This window comes from Rhinoderma darwinii (assembly GCF_050947455.1).
Source record: "Rhinoderma darwinii isolate aRhiDar2 chromosome 2 unlocalized genomic scaffold, aRhiDar2.hap1 SUPER_2_unloc_31, whole genome shotgun sequence".
NCBI lineage: Eukaryota > Metazoa > Chordata > Amphibia > Anura > Rhinodermatidae > Rhinoderma > Rhinoderma darwinii.
The window spans coordinates 149,551-166,421 of NW_027461698.1; the positions used below are offsets into that span (position 1 = coordinate 149,551).

General features: G+C 46.6%; 8 non-coding genes across 8 annotated transcripts; all 8 read right to left on the reverse strand.

Moving 5' to 3' along the window:
- Positions 1–1,024: 1,024 nt before the first annotated feature.
- On the reverse strand, positions 1,025–1,215 carry LOC142677110 (U2 spliceosomal RNA). Its single transcript, XR_012852161.1, has one exon. It is a non-coding gene; the product is annotated as a U2 spliceosomal RNA (small nuclear RNA).
- Positions 1,216–2,336: 1,121 nt separating this feature from the next.
- Positions 2,337–2,527, reverse strand: LOC142677073 (U2 spliceosomal RNA). Its single transcript, XR_012852128.1, has one exon. It is a non-coding gene; the product is annotated as a U2 spliceosomal RNA (small nuclear RNA).
- A 1,133-nt stretch (positions 2,528–3,660) lies between these two features.
- LOC142677111 (U2 spliceosomal RNA) lies at positions 3,661–3,851 on the reverse strand. Its single transcript, XR_012852162.1, has one exon. It is a non-coding gene; the product is annotated as a U2 spliceosomal RNA (small nuclear RNA).
- Positions 3,852–4,988: 1,137 nt separating this feature from the next.
- LOC142677112 (U2 spliceosomal RNA) lies at positions 4,989–5,179 on the reverse strand. Its single transcript, XR_012852163.1, has one exon. It is a non-coding gene; the product is annotated as a U2 spliceosomal RNA (small nuclear RNA).
- Positions 5,180–6,319: 1,140 nt separating this feature from the next.
- On the reverse strand, positions 6,320–6,510 carry LOC142677113 (U2 spliceosomal RNA). The gene has a single exon (XR_012852164.1). It is a non-coding gene; the product is annotated as a U2 spliceosomal RNA (small nuclear RNA).
- Positions 6,511–7,625: 1,115 nt separating this feature from the next.
- LOC142677104 (U2 spliceosomal RNA) lies at positions 7,626–7,816 on the reverse strand. The gene has a single exon (XR_012852156.1). It is a non-coding gene; the product is annotated as a U2 spliceosomal RNA (small nuclear RNA).
- Positions 7,817–9,094: 1,278 nt separating this feature from the next.
- On the reverse strand, positions 9,095–9,292 carry LOC142677598 (U2 spliceosomal RNA). The gene has a single exon (XR_012852589.1). It is a non-coding gene; the product is annotated as a U2 spliceosomal RNA (small nuclear RNA).
- A 6,594-nt stretch (positions 9,293–15,886) lies between these two features.
- LOC142677114 (U2 spliceosomal RNA) lies at positions 15,887–16,077 on the reverse strand. The gene has a single exon (XR_012852165.1). It is a non-coding gene; the product is annotated as a U2 spliceosomal RNA (small nuclear RNA).
- Positions 16,078–16,871: the final 794 nt, after the last annotated feature.

Sequence of the window (16,871 nt, forward strand, 5' to 3'; positions counted from 1 at the left end):
TGCCCTCCTGCCGTGCAAACACTGGCAGCAGCAGCAGCAGCAGCAGTAAGTGCATGCCCACTGCCACCCCTTCTCCTTTCACACCTTGTATCAGCTTTAATCCAGTCCAGTGCTGCCTGCTGAGCAGCACTGACCAACACTGCCTGGGCCCAGGCTTTTATCTCTGAGGCCCCATTATGATGTCAGAAAGCTGGCTCTGGCTCCTGAGGTCTCCACTATGACACGTACAAAGTTCCGTCTGAACTTTATATAAGACGGTGCGGCTCAGTCAGTCACTCAGTGTTGCCTGAGAGGGCAACACTGCAACAGCCGGCCCCCAGGCTGTCTTTTTTTTGCACAGCTAGTTGCCTCCAGGAGGCCACAAGAGGGAGACAAGGGACTGCAAAATGGAAAATAGGCATCCACCAACTTTACAGACAACTTGTTCTCCTTGCTCCTACAACCTCCATCCTTGCACAGTTTGTTATTCTTCCAGGTAACATAGTAACAAATCCAAATTGCTGCTCTCTTTGTAGGCAAGCAAGGGTTTGTTGCAACTGCAATTCTTACTTCTTCTTGAAATGTAGGGACCACAGTACATTCCATCACATCCATCTAGTGTACACAGGTAGGTCCATTGTGACGGGCGGGCGGGCGGGCGGGCTGGCTGCTTTAATGGCTGTTTGCTGTTCCCCTACTCCACTCCACTATTTGACTATGGTGCTGCATCAATCAGTGGCTGGCTCAGGTGCAGCTCTTTAACCTACCTAGGAGGGAGGGCGGAGAGAAGACAACGAAGGTGAATGAGCTGTTCCAATGTGAAATGCCGGAAACACAGAAACACAGACGACACAAAACAAGAGGTGGCAATGTATTAATTAATTGCATTTAATAAATTAGCTCATTATCACACATGACTGTACAAATGCATTGTCCAACAGGTGTTGAAATAATGGGATTAAAAGGGGAGATCCCATCCGAAAGACAAAAACAATGGCAAACACAAAAAGCACTTTTGGAATCTGATTTTAGTAAACACATAAGGAAAGGGTGCACCGGTCCTGGAAATACTGCAATACCAGGTCAATGCGTGGAGTGGACAGAGCAAGCTCTATTTCCATCTCCCTGTTCTAAAAATCCATTTAATATATGGTCCCCAGATAGGGGACGTATCAGATATTAAACTGATAAGAACAGATACTACACTTGATCTTAGCCAAAAGGCCGAGAAGCGATAACCCGAACGTGCCGCGCGTTTTGCTTCTTTTGCTTGCACCACAATGCAGTGCTGAAAGAGGAGGAATCGACATAAAAACGCCTTCCTGGCAACGCCCAAATGCCCTCCTGCCGTGCAAACACTGGCAGCAGCAGCAGCAGCAGCAGTAAGTGCATGCCCACTGCCACCCCTTCTCCTTTCACACCTTGTATCAGCTTTAATCCAGTCCAGTGCTGCCTGCTGAGCAGCACTGACCAACACTGCCTGGGCCCAGGCTTTTATCTCTGAGGCCCCATTATGATGTCAGAAAGCTGGCTCTGGCTCCTGAGGTCTCCACTATGACACGTGCAAAGTTCCGTCTGAACTTTATATAAGACGGTGCGGCTCAGTCAGTCACTCAGTGTTGCCTGAGAGGGCAACACTGCAACAGCCGGCCCCCAGGCTGTCTTTTTTTTGCACAGCTAGTTGCCTCCAGGAGGCCACAAGAGGGAGACAAGGGACTGCAAAATGGAAAATAGGCATCCACCAACTTTACAGACAACTTGTTCTCCTTGCTCCTACAACCTCCATCCTTGCACAGTTTGTTATTCTTCCAGGTAACATAGTAACAAATCCAAATTGCTGCTCTCTTTGTAGGCAAGCAAGGGTTTGTTGCAACTGCAATTCTTACTTCTTCTTGAAATGTAGGGACCACAGTACATTCCATCACATCCATCTAGTGTACACAGGTAGGTCCATTGTGACGGGCGGGCGGGCGGGCTGGCTGCTTTAATGGCTGTTTGCTGTTCCCCTACTCCACTCCACTATTTGACTATGGTGCTGCATCAATCAGTGGCTGGCTCAGGTGCAGCTCTTTAACCTACCTAGGAGGGAGGGCGGAGAGAAGACAAGGAAGGTGAATGAGCTATTCCAATGTGAAATGCCGGAAACACAGAAACACAGACGACACAAAACAAGAGGTGGCAATGTATTAATTAATTGCATTTAATAAATTAGCTCATTATCACACATGACTGTACAAATGCATTGTCCAACAGGTGTTGAAATAATGGGATTAAAAGGGGAGATCCCATCCGAAAGACAAAAACAATGGCAAACACAAAAAGCACTTTTGGAATCTGATTTTAGTAAACACATAAGGAAAGGGTGCACTGGTCCTGGAAATACTGCAATACCAGGTCAATGCGTGGAGTGGACAGAGCAAGCTCTATTTCCATCTCCCTGTTCTAAAAATCCATTTAATATATGGTCCCCAGATAGGGGACGTATCAGATATTAAACTGATAAGAACAGATACTACACTTGATCTTAGCCAAAAGGCCGAGAAGCGATAACCCGAACGTGCCGCGCGTTTTGCTTCTTTTGCTTGCACCACAATGCAGTGCTGAAAGAGGAGGAATCGACATAAAAACGCCTTCCTGGCAACGCCCAAATGCCCTCCTGCCGTGCAAACACTGGCAGCAGCAGCAGCAGCAGCAGCAGCAGCAGCAGTAAGTGCATGCCCACTGCCACCCCTTCTCCTTTCACACCTTGTATCAGCTTTAATCCAGTCCAGTGCTGCCTGCTGAGCAGCACTGACCAACACTGCCTGGGCCCAGGCTTTTATCTCTGAGGCCCCATTATGATGTCAGAAAGCTGGCTCTGGCTCCTGAGGTCTCCACTATGACACGTGCAAAGTTCCGTCTGAACTTTATATAAGACGGTGCGGCTCAGTCAGTCACTCAGTGTTGCCTGAGAGGGCAACACTGCAACAGCCGGCCCCCAGGCTGTCTTTTTTTTGCACAGCTAGTTGCCTCCAGGAGGCCACAAGAGGGAGACAAGGGACTGCAAAATGGAAAATAGGCATCCACCAACTTTACAGACAACTTGTTCTCCTTGCTCCTACAACCTCCATCCTTGCACAGTTTGTTATTCTTCCAGGTAACATAGTAACAAATCCAAATTGCTGCTCTCTTTGTAGGCAAGCAAGGGTTTGTTGCAACTGCAATTCTTACTTCTTCTTGAAATGTAGGGACCACAGTACATTCCATCACATCCATCTAGTGTACACAGGTAGGTCCATTGTGACGGGCGGGCGGGCGGGCTGGCTGCTTTAATGGCTGTTTGCTGTTCCCCTACTCCACTCCACTATTTGACTATGGTGCTGCATCAATCAGTGGCTGGCTCAGGTGCAGCTCTTTAACCTACCTAGGAGGGAGGGCGGAGAGAAGACAACGAAGGTGAATGAGCTGTTCCAATGTGAAATGCCGGAAACACAGAAACACAGACGACACAAAACAAGAGGTGGCAATGTATTAATTAATTGCATTTAATAAATTAGCTCATTATCACACATGACTGTACAAATGCATTGTCCAACAGGTGTTGAAATAATGGGATTAAAAGGGGAGATCCCATCCGAAAGACAAAAACAATGGCAAACACAAAAAGCACTTTTGGAATCTGATTTTAGTAAACACATAAGGAAAGGGTGCACCGGTCCTGGAAATACTGCAATACCAGGTCAATGCGTGGAGTGGACAGAGCAAGCTCTATTTCCATCTCCCTGTTCTAAAAATCCATTTAATATATGGTCCCCAGATAGGGGACGTATCAGATATTAAACTGATAAGAACAGATACTACACTTGATCTTAGCCAAAAGGCCGAGAAGCGATAACCCGAACGTGCCGCGCGTTTTGCTTCTTTTGCTTGCACCACAATGCAGTGCTGAAAGAGGAGGAATCGACATAAAAACGCCTTCCTGGCAACGCCCAAATGCCCTCCTGCCGTGCACACACTGGCAGCAGCAGCAGCAGCAGCAGCAGTAAGTGCATGCCCACTGCCACCCCTTCTCCTTTCACACCTTGTATCAGCTTTAATCCAGTCCAGTGCTGCCTGCTGAGCAGCAATGACCAACACTGCCTGGGCCCAGGCTTTTATCTCTGAGGCCCCATTATGATGTCAGAAAGCTGGCTCTGGCTCCTGAGGTTTCCACTATGACACGTGCAAAGTTCCGTCTGAACTTTATATAAGACGGTGCGGCTCAGTCAGTCACTCAGTGTTGCCTGAGAGGGCAACACTGCAACAGCCGGCCCCCAGGCTGTCTTTTTTTTTGCACAGCTAGTTGCCTCCAGGAGGCCACAAGAGGGAGACAAGGGACTGCAAAATGGAAAATAGGCATCCACCAACTTTACAGACAACTTGTTCTCCTTGCTCCTACAACCTCCATCCTTGCACAGTTTGTTATTCTTCCAGGTAACATAGTAACAAATCCAAATTGCTGCTCTCTTTGTAGGCAAGCAAGGGTTTGTTGCAACTGCAATTCTTACTTCTTCTTGAAATGTAGGGACCACAGTACATTCCATCACATCCATCTAGTGTACACAGGTAGGTCCATTGTGACGGGCGGGCGGGCGGGCGGGCGGGCTGGCTGGCTGCTTTAATGGCTGTTTGCTGTTCCCCTACTCCACTCCACTATTTGACTATGGTGCTGCATCAATCAGTGGCTGGCTCAGGTGCAGCTCTTTAACCTACCTAGGAGGGAGGGCGGAGAGAAGACAAGGAAGGTGAATGAGCTGTTCCAATGTGAAATGCCGGAAACACAGAAACACAGACGACACAAAACAAGAGGTGGCAATGTATTAATTAATTGCATTTAATAAATTAGCTCATTATCACACATGACTGTACAAATGCATTGTCCAACAGGTGTTGAAATAATGGGATTAAAAGGGGAGATCCCATCCGAAAGACAAAAACAATGGCAAACACAAAAAGCACTTTTGGAATCTGATTTTAGTAAACACATAAGGAAAGGGTGCACCGGTCCTGGAAATACTGCAATACCAGGTCAATGCGTGGAGTGGACAGAGCAAGCTCTATTTCCATCTCCCTGTTCTAAAAATCCATTTAATATATGGTCCCCAGATAGGGGACGTATCAGATATTAAACTGATAAGAACAGATACTACACTTGATCTTAGCCAAAAGGCCGAGAAGCGATAACCCGAACGTGCCGCGCGTTTTGCTTCTTTTGCTTGCACCACAATGCAGTGCTGAAAGAGGAGGAATCAACGTAAAAACGCCTTCCTGGCAACGCCCAAATGCCCTCCTGCCGTGCAAACACTGGCAGCAGCAGCAGCAGCAGCAGCAGTAAGTGCATGCCCACTGCCATCCCTTCTCCTTTCACACCTTGTATCAGCTTTAATCCAGTCCAGTGCTGCCTGCTGAGCAGCACTGACCAACACTGCCTGGGCCCAGGCTTTTATCTCTGAGGCCCCATTATGATGTCAGAAAGCTGGCTCTGGCTCCTGAGGTCTCCACTATGACACGTGCAAAGTTCCGTCTGAACTTTATATAAGACGGTGCGGCTCAGTCAGTCACTCAGTGTTGCCTGAGAGGGCAACACTGCAACAGCCGGCCCCCAGGCTGTCTTTTTTTTGCACAGCTAGTTGCCTCCAGGAGGCCACAAGAGGGAGACAAGGGACTGCAAAATGGAAAATAGGCATCCACCAACTTTACAGACAACTTGTTCTCCTTGCTCCTACAACCTCCATCCTTGCACAGTTTGTTATTCTTCCAGGTAACATAGTAACAAATCCAAATTGCTGCTCTCTTTGTAGGCAAGCAAGGGTTTGTTGCAACTGCAATTCTTACTTCTTCTTGAAATGTAGGGACCACAGTACATTCCATCACATCCATCTAGTGTACACAGATAGGTCCATTGTGACGGGCGGGCGGGCGGGCGGGCGGGCGGGCTGGCTGGCTGCTTTAATGGCTGTTTGCTGTTCCCCTACTCCACTCCACTATTTGACTATGGTGCTGCATCAATCAGTGGCTGGCTCAGGTGCAGCTCTTTAACCTACCTAGGAGGGAGGGCGGAGAGAAGACAAGGAAGGTGAATGAGCTGTTCCAATGTGAAATGCCGGAAACACAGAAACACAGACGACACAAAACAAGAGGTGGCAATGTATTAATTAATTGCATTTAATAAATTAGCTCATTATCACACATGACTGTACAAATGCATTGTCCAACAGGTGTTGAAATAATGGGATTAAAAGGGGAGATCCCATCCGAAAGACAAAAACAATGGCAAACACAAAAAGCACTTTTGGAATCTGATTTTAGTAAACACATAAGGAAAGGGTGCACCGGTCCTGGAAATACTGCAATACCAGGTCAATGCGTGGAGTGGACAGAGCAAGCTCTATTTCCATCTCCCTGTTCTAAAAATCCATTTAATATATGGTCCCCAGATAGGGGACGTATCAGATATTAAACTGATAAGAACAGATACTACACTTGATCTTAGCCAAAAGGCCGAGAAGCGATAACCCGAACGTGCCGCGCGTTTTGCTTCTTTTGCTTGCACCACAATGCAGTGCTGAAAGAGGAGGAATCGACATAAAAACGCCTTCCTGGCAACGCCCAAATGCCCTCCTGCCGTGCAAACACTGGCAGCAGCAGCAGCAGTAAGTGCATGCCCACTGCCACCCCTTCTCCTTTCACACCTTGTATCAGCTTTAATCCAGTCCAGTGCTGCCTGCTGAGCAGCACTGACCAACACTGCCTGGGCCCAGGCTTTTATCTCTGAGGCCCCATTATGATGTCAGAAAGCTGGCTCTGGCTCCTGAGGTCTCCACTATGACACGTGCAAAGTTCCGTCTGAACTTTATATAAGACGGTGCGGCTCAGTCAGTCACTCAGTGTTGCCTGAGAGGGCAACACTGCAACAGCCGGCCCCCAGGCTGTCTTTTTTTTGCACAGCTAGTTGCCTCCAGGAGGCCACAAGAGGGAGACAAGGGACTGCAAAATGGAAAATAGGCATCCACCAACTTTACAGACAACTTGTTCTCCTTGCTCCTACAACCTCCATCCTTGCACAGTTTGTTATTCTTCCAGGTAACATAGTAACAAATCCAAATTGCTGCTCTCTTTGTAGGCAAGCAAGGGTTTGTTGCAACTGCAATTCTTACTTCTTCTTGAAATGTAGGGACCACAGTACATTCCATCACATCCATCTAGTGTACACAGGTAGGTCCATTGTGACGGGCGGGCGGGCGGGCTGGCTGCTTTAATGGCTGTTTGCTGTTCCCCTACTCCACTCCACTATTTGACTATGGTGCTGCATCAATCAGTGGCTGGCTCAGGTGCAGCTCTTTAACCTACCTAGGAGGGAGGGCGGAGAGAAGACAAGGAAGGTGAATGAGCTGTTCCAATGTGAAATGCCGGAAACACAGAAACACAGACGACACAAAACAGGAGGTGGCAATGTATTAATTAATTGCATTTAATAAATTAGCTCATTATCACACATGACTGTACAAATGCATTGTCCAACAGGTGTTGAAATAATGGGATTAAAAGGGGAGATCCCATCCGAAAGACAAAAACAATGGCAAACACAAAAAGCACTTTTGGAATCTGATTTTAGTAAACACATAAGGAAAGGGTGCACCGGTCCTGGAAATACTGCAATACCAGGTCAATGCGTGGAGTGGACAGAGCAAGCTCTATTTTCATCTCCCTGTTCTAAAAATCCATTTAATATATGGTCCCCAGATAGGGGACGTATCAGATATTAAACTGATAAGAACAGATACTACACTTGATCTTAGCCAAAAGGCCGAGAAGCGATAACCCGAACGGGCCGCGCGTTGACCGAGCCTTCCCAATACTGCTGTTCACCCCTTGCAGCGATTCAGCCTACTCCTAGGCAATTCCATGGGGCCCTGCAGGCTCACACACACTCACAGCTACTAAGTGGGAGGTGAATAAAGGCCGGAGAGGAAGCAAGACAGGATTTGCTTCTTTTGCTTGCACCACAATGCAGTGCTGAAAGAGGAGGAATCGACATAAAAACGCCTTCCTGGCAACGCCCAAATGCCCTCCTGCCGTGCAAACACTGGCAGCAGCAGCAGCAGCAGCAGCAGCAGCAGCAGTAAGTGCATGCCCACTGCCACCCCTTCTCCTTTCACACCTTGTATCAGCTTTAATCCAGTCCAGTGCTGCCTGCTGAGCAGCACTGACCAACACTGCCTGGGCCCAGGCTTTTATCTCTGAGGCCCCATTATGATGTCAGAAAGCTGGCTCTGGCTCCTGAGGTCTCCACTATGACACGTGCAAAGTTCCGTCTGAACTTTATATAAGACGGTGCGGCTCAGTCAGTCACTCAGTGTTGCCTGAGAGGGCAACACTGCAACAGCCGGCCCCCAGGCTGTCTTTTTTTTGCACAGCTAGTTGCCTCCAGGAGGCCACAAGAGGGAGACAAGGGACTGCAAAATGGAAAATAGGCATCCACCAACTTTACAGACAACTTGTTCTCCTTGCTCCTACAACCTCCATCCTTGCACAGTTTGTTATTCTTCCAGGTAACATAGTAACAAATCCAAATTGCTGCTCTCTTTGTAGGCAAGCAAGGGTTTGTTGCAACTGCAATTCTTACTTCTTCTTGAAATGTAGGGACCACAGTACATTCCATCACATCCATCTAGTGTACACAGGTAGGTCCATTGTGACGGGCGGGCGGGCGGGCTGGCTGCTTTAATGGCTGTTTGCTGTTCCCCTACTCCACTCCACTATTTGACTATGGTGCTGCATCAATCAGTGGCTGGCTCAGGTGCAGCTCTTTAACCTACCTAGGAGGGAGGGCGGAGAGAAGACAAGGAAGGTGAATGATCTGTTCCAATGTGAAATGCCGGAAACACAGAAACACAGACGACACAAAACAAGAGGTGGCAATGTATTAATTAATTGCATTTAATAAATTAGCTCATTATCACACATGACTGTACAAATGCATTGTCCAACAGGTGTTGAAATAATGGGATTAAAAGGGGAGATCCCATCCGAAAGACAAAAACAATGGCAAACACAAAAAGCACTTTTGGAATCTGATTTTAGTAAACACATAAGGAAAGGGTGCACCGGTCCTGGAAATACTGCAATACCAGGTCAATGCGTGGAGTGGACAGAGCAAGCTCTATTTCCATCTCCCTGTTCTAAAAATCCATTTAATATATGGTCCCCAGATAGGGGACGTATCAGATATTAAACTGATAAGAACAGATTTTTTTTTCAGTTGGCTACCCCCTCGCGGGGGTGTCAATGATTTATTAATAAAAAAAATTCAATTTTACAATAAATAACATTACAATTACGTCAAACATTTTCACATTGTTACAATAGTAAAATCAATTTAGCATTAATATTTATAGGGGGACATGGTGGCAAATCTTTATTTATTGGAGTTCCAGTCAGTCACAAACCATTTATTTAGAAGGGTGGCATTTGCTTTCCTGTCAATTAAATAATATAAATACATCTCACTAAAACAAAGACCTAAAACATCATCCGTTGTTAAAACGTCGTGTTTAAAAAGAAGGATGTTCCTGGCCTTCCAAAGAGCTTCTTTAGCGCAATTCATCGTCTTCCATGCTATTGTCTTCTGATTCGCGGTCGGGCATCCAAATTGTCCATATAAAATATCATTGTAACATATGTCCTTCAGGTCTGCCATCTTTTCCATAAGAGGGAATATCTTTTTCCAAAAATGTTGTGCAAAGTAACATGTCCAAAGTAAATGACGCACTGTCTCCTCAGCCTGGCAGCCTTCCCTCGGGCAGACGGCAGACCTCGCGAATCTTCTTCTGTATTGGAATGCCCGGCATGGAAGACATTGATGAATGCAGCTCCAGGCCAGGTCCTTCTGTGTGTTAAAGAGATAAAATATGTTAGACATTTTCCAGATAAAACCACTGCGTTTTTCGTTAAAATTGTCTATTCTGCTGACCGCATCCTCTCTTTTTAGGTCATTTATAAGCTTCTTGCTATTTTTAAGATCATTAATACTCTTCCCTTTTAATTTAAATAAAGCAACTATTTTTTCTAAAATTACATATTGTGGGGGTAAATTAAAAGCATAAGGTGAGGTTAAAATAATCTGGAACCACCCACACCTTCGCATAAAAAACCCTGTATTATAACGTAAATAAAACGACCAATAGTGCTCTTTAAAAAGGGAATTAAAACAGAAGCTAAAAAATTTTAGTAAAAGAAACCTATTAAAATCTGGAAAGTCTTTGCCACCCTTTGGTTTGGACTTCATCACGATTCCTCTCTTTAATTTCTCCATTCTGGAACTCCAAAAGAAAGTAAAACAAGCTTTGGTTATTTTTCTCAGTAAAACCGTGGGAGGAGGGAAAACCATACTCAGATATAAAAGCAGGGGTAAAATGACCATTTTAATAATTAAAATTTTTCCCTCCATAGTAAGCTTCCTCATATTCCACATACATATCTTCTTGTTTACTTTCTGCGCCACCATGTCCCAACTGATAAAACCATTGTCGTACTCACTGAAGGAGACCCCTAAAATTTTAATATTATCCGACACAGGAACTGGTATGTCACTAAAAACCATGCTTCCTACGCTTAAAATACTACTCTTGCTAAAGTTTATCTTAAAACTGGAAGCACAGCAATAAAACTCTATCTGCTTGAGGGCTCTCTGAAGCGACCGGGTGTCCCTGCATAAAACCGCTACATCATCCATGTACCCCACTGCTTTAGCCTCTATGCCGCCTCCCCCTGGCAGGGGGACTCCACGTATCATCTTGTCTCGGCGAATTGCGCATAATAGAGGCTCTAACGCACATATAAAAAGCAGTGGGGACAAGGGACACCCCTGCTTCACCCCAGAGTTTAAAAATACGTCCTGTGTCTTAAAACCATTTACTAAAATCTTACTTGTACAATTTTTATAAAAGGCTTTGATGGATAATAAAAATCCTTCAGGTATACCCATACGCTCTAAAACCTTAAACAAATAAAAGTGAGAGACACGGTCAAAAGCTTTTTCAAAGTCTATTGATAAAATTGCTAAATTATTCTTCCTAGACCTCGTGTCCTCAATCACATCTTTAATAAGGTTAAGATTGTCCCAGATGCTGCGGCCTGGCACCCCACATACTTGGTTGGAATGTATTATGTGGGGTATTATGGCTTTCATCCGGTTCGCACATAATTTAGCCATGATCTTGTAGTCGCTGTTTAGAAGGGTTATTGGTCTCCAGTTCTTTAAAACTGCGATGTCACCCGTCTTGTATAATAGGGAGACCTCACCCTTCTGCCAGGACTTAGGCAGCATCTTGGATTTAAAAACTTCTGCGTATAGTAAAAACAAATCTTCTTTTAAAAGATCATAAAATTTTACATAAAACTCACTGGGTATACCGTCCGGACCAGGAACTTTACCTGCTTTAAAACTTTTAACTGTTTCTAAAATCTCCTGCTCCGTCAGGTCCTGCAATAAAAAATTCTGGGAGACAGGGTCTAAAACAGTGGTAATCTCCTTCAGTGAGTCACGCATAAAATCACGATCCACAGTCTTAACATTAAAAAGGTCAGTATAAAACTCATGAACTTTACTTAAAAGACCCTGTACATCCGACACACCTTCAATGTTTTTGATGACAGCCCTTTTGTTGTTGATTTTTTTAAAAAAGTACCTGGAGCAGGTCTCGTTCTCCTCTATATTTTGAATTTTTGAACGAAAGATTATTTCTTTACCTTTCTGCTCCAGGCACTGGGCTATCTCCTTTTTGAGGTCGGTGATGTCGGCTTCCACTTCTATTTCATTGTCTCGCATTTTGTACAGGGTCTGCAGACGGGTGTTTAGTGTATTAAAAACAGCATATTTTATTTTGGCTTTTGCCACACTCTTTTTAATAAAAAAATCTTTTATTTTACTTTTCATCTTCTCCCACCATGCACTGATGGGAGCTCTAGTATCTCTCACCCGCCTGCTTTTCTTGTAAAATTCAATAAAATCGGTTAAAACCTGTGGATCATCTAAAAGGGAAACATTCATCTTCCAGGACTTCTTACAAATAAGATTATTAAGATCACGCTTCACATAAAAAGATAAAAGCCTATGATCTGAAAACACGTTGGTTAAAACTTCACATTTAAAAGGCAGTAAGTTATCATTACAAAATATAAAATCTATCCTGGAGCTACAGGTGGCGTTGCTCCAGGTAACGCCGGCTTCCTCTGGACTGCTCCTGTTGCATTCTTTGTAAACATCTTTTAAATTAAAATCGCTCACCATATTTTTGAGCAGTCCAGAGGTCTTATCGTAATTTCTGCTTGTAGCACTTGTAAGCCGGCGTTCCCCTCTCAGGATACAGTTAAAATCACCTGCGAGGATAAAAGGCTCAGTTGTGTTAATAAAAAGAGGTAAAACTTCTAGCATTTCTGCCCTCTCATTTTTATCAGGTGAGCCGTAAAAATTTAAAAACTGCCATTTCACACCGTCAATAAAAGCCTTAACCAATAAAATACGTCCTGGTAAGATTTCTTGAATAAAATCAATTAAAACGTTTCCCTTAAAAAGAATGGCGACCCCTGCTGATCTGGACTCGTTTGATCCAGACCAGACGGATGGACCATATTTCCAATCTTCTTTATATTTGGTGTACTTCATCGTATGGGGAATACCGCACTCCTGCAGGAAAAAAACAGAGGCTGCCAGGCAAGATAAAAAATTGAAGAGAGCAACCCTTCTTACTTTAGACTTGGCGCCCCTCACGTTGAGGGATATTCCCTTTAGTTCAGACATTGTGGAGTTTTGAATGCGTATTTGATTTTAAAATAATAAATAGTAGCGGTATTTTAAAATCACACATTTTCTCCACCAGCAATACCAAATATCTCACTTGGGCTCAGATACCCGCCCCCGTCCGAATCATTTGTCAGGAGGGAGAACGAAGGAGAGGAACTACCTTCGCTGAGGGTAACGCCAGCAACCAAACTTCTGCGTACGGGGAGCCCAAACTCATTCGGATCTCCCTGGGTCTCAAACGGTTGACCGTCTAGGTCGGGTGGGTCCCCAAGGGGGCTCGCACCTCCCCCCTGGGACCGTGCAGGCCCTTCTGGAGGGGGAGGTTGCGCACAAGGTGGGGTGTCAGTTTCCACGGGGGGAACAGTGCCCGCCCTCCTCACCAGTCGCGGCGAGGAGGGGGTTCTAGGAGGAGCCGCATCGTTTTTCACCGTTGTGTCCATCTGCTCCTCCCCTGTCTCCCCCCTACTGACTCTGGCTTGCCTCCCTTTTTTACGGGGACCCACCGGCACCTCGTCCTCTTCCTCCGACGAGGATGCCAGAGACCCAGGGCTTGGAGCAGGCCCGGCACCCCCTGAGCAACCAGCCTTCTGGGATGCCTCAGTTTTTCCGGCCTGCTCCTTTTCCGCCTTCCGCTTAGTCTGCCGCTTTTCCTTCGCACTGGGCTCCCCTTTATCCTCCAAGGTTGCTGGCTGCGAGGTACCTGTTTTGGCTCCAGTCCCTCGCACCTTTGAAGCCCAGGTACCTCTCTCCTCTTTCGTGTGGCTGGTCTGTTCCTCTCCCTGGGGACGGGTTTGGTCCGCTGGTGGAGCACGTGGGGGCGCTCCGGGTTGCTCATCTTCTTCACCTCGGTACCTATAGGGGCAAGAAAAATACAGATGACCAGTTTTCTGACAAAAGTTACATTTTTTTTCTCCTGTGCATTCTCTAATTGTGTGCTCTTTGCTTCCGCAGTTCCTGCAGGTGACATCGCAGTTGTAACTGGTATGCCCATAGGTACCGCAGGCCCTGCAGAAGTTTGGCATCCCCGAGAAGTAGAGGTCGCCATTCACTGTTCCAATTTTAAAACGAGCCGGTGGGAGTCTCGTATTTTGGGTGGAGGGGTCCTTTATCAAAGTCACTAAGTACTTCCACTTGACGGTCCACACACCGCACTCGTTCATAACTCTCCCCATAAGCTTGATGTTCTTGAAGTAGGCAGCTAAGAATGCTGCCACTTCCTGGTCCTTCACATATGGGGAATACATCTTAATCACCACGAGTTTGGTTACCTCAAAAGCATGCTCTATTACCTGGACTCCCAAAGACGTGAGTTGAACTTTTTCCCTCTCAGCTTTGTCCATAGCATCACGGAGGATACCTTCTCCAACAAAAGTTATGTCAAAAACTCCACGCCTTGGGTAATCCTGGATCGCCAAAATTTCATGCTTGCGGACCGCCAGCAACTTCTCGAGGATTTCGTATACGAGGAACTTGACACCTCGTGGACCGCCTCCACCCTCTGCCAAGATGACTCTAGCAGAGTTTCGCAGCCGGGCGTATACCGGCACCGCATCGGGTTCGCCTGCCATTAGCGTGGCCAGGTCGAACCGCGCAGCTTTCGCTGCGCCCCTTGACGTACAGAGACCAAGGGGCTGGGGGGATCGCAACTCGTTGCTCAGGACTAAGCCTCTCTCCCAAATAGCAGCACGGGGGTGAAGTCCAGGCGAACCTGGACGATCCCCCGAGGCCGAGAGAGAGGGTACCTGAGCACCTTCTGACTAAAAACCTCCTGTATAAATACACTTGGTCTTAGCCAAAAGGCCGAGAAGCGATAACCCGAACGGGCCGCGCGTTGACCGAGCCTGCCCAATACTGCTGTTCACCCCTTGCAGCGATTCAGCCTACTCCTAGGCAATTCCATGGGGCCCTGCAGGCTCACACACACTCACAGCTACTAAGCGGGAGGTGAATAAAGGCCGGAGAGGAAGCAAGACAGGATTTGCTTCTTTTGCTTGCACCACAATGCAGTACTGAAAGAGGAGGAATCGACATAAAAACGCCTTCCTGGCAACGCCCAAATGCCCTCCTGCCGTGCAAACACTGGCAGCAGCAGCAGCAGCAGCAGCAGCAGTAAGTGCACGCCCACTGCAACCCCTTCTCCTTTCACACCTTGTATCAGCTTTAATCCAGTCCAGTGCTGCCTGCTGAGCAGCACTGACCAACACTGCCTGGGCCCAGGCTTTTATCTCTGAGGCCCCATTATGATGTCAGAAAGCTGGCTCTGGCTCCTGAGGTCTCCACTATGACACGTGCAAAGTTCCGTCTGAACTTTATATAAGACGGTGCGGCTCAGTCAGTCACTCAGTGTTGCCTGAGAGGGCAACACTGCAACAGCCGGCCCCCAGGCTGTCTTTTTTTTGCACAGCTAGTTGCCTCCAGGAGGCCACAAGAGGGAGACAAGGGACTGCAAAATGGAAAATAGGCATCCACCAACTTTACAGACAACTTGTTCTCCTTGCTCCTACAACCTCCATCCTTGCACAGTTTGTTATTCTTCCAGGTAACATAGTAACAAATCCAAATTGCTGCTCTCTTTGTAGGCAAGCAAGGGTTTGTTGCAACTGCAATTCTTACTTCTTCTTGAAATGTAGGGACCACAGTACATTCCATCACATCCATCTAGTGTACACAGGTAGGTCCATTGTGACGGGCGGGCGGGCGGGCTGGCTGCTTTAATGGCTGTTTGCTGTTCCCCTACTCCACTCCACTATTTGACTATGGTGCTGCATCAATCAGTGGCTGGCTCAGGTGCAGCTCTTTAACCTACCTAGGAGGGAGGGCGGAGAGAAGACAAGGAAGGTGAATGATCTGTTCCAATGTGAAATGCCGGAAACACAGAAACACAGACGACACAAAACAAGAGGTGGCAATGTATTAATTAATTGCATTTAATAAATTAGCTCATTATCACACATGACTGTACAAATTCATTGTCCAACAGGTGTTGAAATAATGGGATTAAAAGGGGAGATCCCATCCGAAAGACAAAAACAATGGCAAACACAAAAAGCACTTTTGGAATCTGATTTTAGTAAACACATAAGGAAAGGGTGCACCGGTCCTGGAAATACTGCAATACCAGGTCAATGCGTGGAGTGGACAGAGCAAGCTCTATTTCCATCTCCCTGTTCTAAAAATCCATTTAATATATGGTCCCCAGATAGGGGACGTATCAGATATTAAACTGATAAGAACAGATACTACACTTGATCTTAGCCAAAAGGCCGAGAAGCGATAACCCGAACGGGCCGCGCGTTGACCGAGCCTGCCCAATACTGCTGTTCACCCCTTGCAGCGATTCAGCCTACTCCTAGGCAATTCCATGGGGCCCTGCAGGCTCACACACACTCACAGCTACTAAGCGGGAGGTGAATAAAGGCCGGAGAGGAAGCAAGACAGGATTTGCTTCTTTTGCTTGCACCACAATGCAGTGCTGAAAGAGGAGGAATCGACATAAAAACGCCTTCCTGGCAACGCCCAAATGCCCTCCTGCCGTGCAAACACTGGCAGCAGCAGCAGCAGCAGCAGTAAGTGCACGCCCACTGCAACCCCTTCTCCTTTCACACCTTGTATCAGCTTTAATCCAGTCCAGTGCTGCCTGCTGAGCAGCACTGACCAACACTGCCTGGGCCCAGGCTTTTATCTCTGAGGCCCCATTATGATGTCAGAAAGCTGGCTCTGGCTCCTGAGGTCTCCACTATGACACGTGCAAAGTTCCGTCTGAACTTTATATAAGACGGTGCGGCTCAGTCAGTCACTCAGTGTTGCCTGAGAGGGCAACACTGCAACAGCCGGCCCCCAGGCTGTCTTTTTTTTGCACAGCTAGTTGCCTCCAGGAGGCCACAAGAGGGAGACAAGGGACTGCAAAATGGAAAATAGGCATCCACCAACTTTACAGACAACTTGTTCTCCTTGCTCCTACAACCTCCATCCTTGCACAGTTTGTTATTCTTCCAGGTAACATAGTAACAAATCCAAATTGCTGCTCTCTTTGTAGGCAAGCAAGGGTTTGTTGCAACTGCAATTCTTA